The sequence below is a fragment of the Amblyomma maculatum genome, chromosome 1 (assembly GCF_055883805.1).
Source record: "Amblyomma maculatum isolate TAMU_Amacu chromosome 1, ASM5588380v1, whole genome shotgun sequence".
NCBI lineage: Eukaryota > Metazoa > Arthropoda > Arachnida > Ixodida > Ixodidae > Amblyomma > Amblyomma maculatum.
This window is the reverse complement of record NC_139344.1, coordinates 473,739,660-473,742,720: the sequence shown is the minus strand read 5'-3', so window position 1 is coordinate 473,742,720 and position 3,061 is coordinate 473,739,660. Positions and strand designations below refer to the sequence as shown.

General features: G+C 45.6%; 1 long non-coding RNA gene across 1 annotated transcript; it reads right to left on the bottom strand.

Moving 5' to 3' along the window:
* Positions 1-1,613: 1,613 nt before the first annotated feature.
* LOC146209983 (uncharacterized) lies at positions 1,614-2,577 on the bottom strand. The gene is made up of 3 exons (XR_014703496.1): positions 2,416-2,577; positions 2,159-2,332; positions 1,614-2,059 (listed from the first exon to the last, which is right to left on the bottom strand). It is a non-coding gene; the product is annotated as an uncharacterized LOC146209983 (long non-coding RNA).
* Positions 2,578-3,061: the final 484 nt, after the last annotated feature.

Here is a 3,061-nt window from a genome sequence, read left to right as displayed (position 1 = left end):
TTATTGTCCTGCCAAGAAAAATAGAAAACATGCAACAAGCGGCAGTCATAGTTAAAGATAATTATACTGTATTCTGCACGGAGGTGTCATGCCGTAAACTGGCAGTCAATATCTGTTATGTAAGAAACACACATTTAATTTACTGAGAATTATTATTTTATTGATATTTGCTCTTGTGGTGCTTGCCCACATAAAACTGCAATACCTTATCTGTGGGGACTTGCATAATTAAAGCCAAGGACAGTACCACATCAAGGTAAAGCTCACTCATTGAAGAAATCTTTTTTTTTATTTGCAGTTTTGTTTATATGAATTTCCTATCTCAAATGAAAAAAATTCACACTAAGACTTATGCGAGTTTCTACAAGGTCAATATTTTTATTATAGATCGGTAGCCATCTCTTACATCATTTTCTTATTTCAGACTCAAAACAAAATAGTTTTTCTGTGTATTTCTTCATGAAATTGGACCCGGGAAACAATTTTTCAAGTAAATAATTTCAATGTAAAACAGTCTCATTGAGGTCAAAGCCAGTAATAAACACACTATTATCAGCATACATGATGAGCTGAGCACTGTTGTCAATATGAATTATGTCATTTATGTACAAATTCAGCAAAAGTGTGCCTAATATTCTTCATTGAGGTACTAAACAAAATATATAAAGGATGATTTGTTTTTGTTACTGTTCATCTGATTCCTTGAATGGGACTTGATTCAATTATTTCCAATACCTTTGCGAGTGCTGGTAATTAAAAAAAATATCTCTACGAACGTGTGCTCCATGCTCTAGCAGATTTCATAGAGTTCCCCGATAGAATATTGAGCTTTTATATTAGCATTGCATGCCATGTTAATTGGATGTGAAGCATGTTTGATGTTTACAAATGCATGCCATTTCCATAATTTCGACTCCCTTAATTGTACGAAGTGTTGGCACAGAGCTGAACTGTTGCCATTGAACTGGACTCCAAATTGTTGACTGGGGGCCAATATCCAGTTGGAAATGGGCATTTCCGATTTTGATTTGGCCTCAACTGTTTTGTTAAACTTGGAACAAAGCCATACTGCCGCGGTGCAATCCATCGCTACGTACGTGGTTCGGCTAGAGCAGCTCTTTAGACACATTTCGTGAAAAAAAAAAAAAAAAAAAAAAAACGGCGTTGTACATGGCACCGAATCCAGGTGCGTACACTTCTGCCTTTTCCCGTGCTCTCGAGTTAAGTGATCCTTGGATGGCGACTATAACCTTCGAAATGTGATGCATTTATAAAAAAAAAATACACAGCGGCACAAAGCCGCGGTGTATATTGTAGCCTATCGCGAGGCCTAGTTTGTCGTCACTGCAGCACTGGAGAGAACGATGCTGGCCAAGTGCTAGCACGAGGTAAGTGAGAATTAAGCAGTACAGTACTTTATGAAGCAATATTCAAGATGATTATGCAGTTGTTATATAAAATGTTGATACTTCCGTTAACATCGCTGAACAAAACCGCACAACTCTTAAGCCTGTTGTATGGGCTTAGCGTTCGTCGCGGCAGCAGAGTGACGCTTGCCACGTGTTCTGCAGCTGCTGCACGAAGACTCGGAAGAATGCGTGAGGGAAGCAGGTAATACGTAGCACTTTATTAAATCAAATTTGACACGATTATGCATGCGTGTATTTACGTATAGCCTGGTAAAGAGGCCTAGCGCGCAAGTTATTTTGGTGGCCGCGGCGATTGATGCGAAGCCACGTGCAACGTAGAGAGGGAAGAGGAGTACGGGATGCGCAGGTCTGCGGTCTGCCAGGAAACATTGGGGCGGCCCTGAAAAGGGCCGTAATTGGATGCGCAGCGACGTGACGGCGTGGCGAACACAATGCCCTGCACTCGTCGTGGCCCTTTGCCGTGCACCGTCAACAGTGGTGCACTGCGTCATACACAGTGCCTGGTTATATGCTGCCCTGGATGCTGTAGCGATGATCTTGGAGAGCTGATCGATGCCGCGATCCCTGACATATGGGTTGCTGCGTACAAAGAAAATCCTCGGCCTCTTCGCAGCATACAGGAAACGGTGCTGTAAAAGAGTAGAAAAAAGTTGCATTATGAACATAGCGATTTGATGAATGCGCAACATATTACAAAACCTTCGACAAAGAAATCTGCGTTTTTGTACCTCAATCAGGGTTGAGAATGCGCAGGGCAGACGTGCGCCTCAGCATAGCAGTCAGGCAGCGGTTAGTTGCCGACGGCGGATGTTTTCGTGGAGGTCTCCATAGCCGTGGCCGATTTTTTTTTTTTTTTTGAACACGAGGAGCGTCCATGCCACGAGCTGCTGCTGCACGAGGTCCTGGAAGCACGTGGGGAGAGACAAGCGACACAGCACTTATAAATAAGCAAAATGCGAGACAATTTTGCACAATTTATACTTACCTTGACGGTGCTTGCGATCTCCCGCAGGTCGTCGCCATTATCAACGTAATTCCGCCCAACGTACAGCACGGATTGGCGTGCTGAAAGCGCATTGACGTAAACGCGCAGGCCCGCCATCGTCGAGCACCTCGGTGACCAAACGCGCCGGTGCCATGCAGCAGCGAGATCCACGAACCGAATGCCGGAATCGCGCGCGTTGCCAGAGCGGGGGGCACCTAGCGATTCCCTAGAGCGTCTAGAGACGAAAAAAAACAAGCAAATCCAGTTTTTGACTACGTCACGTCCGGTTAAGCATCGAGCCCGACGCAAAAAACGTCACGCCAGGCCGCGGCGTGTCCACCAATCAGCTTTTCCAGCCGAGCTACCCCGAAACGCTTCTAGCTGCATTCGATTCAGCCGTGGTTCTCTGCACCGCCGGAACCGGTTCACGGTGTGCTGCACCAAAGCGCTCGATTCACAGCATTCCCTGCACCACTGTCCGCGATTGATTTTAGGTGCAGTCGTGGTGCCGCTGTGGTGCAAAGAACCGCGGCACCCTCCGAGGAGGAGGTGCAGAAAAGTGGTGCACGTGTTGACGGCACTAGCAGACGACGCGCGCTGCCAATGAGATGCTTAAAAACATCGATTGTCGACTTAGGGATATTTT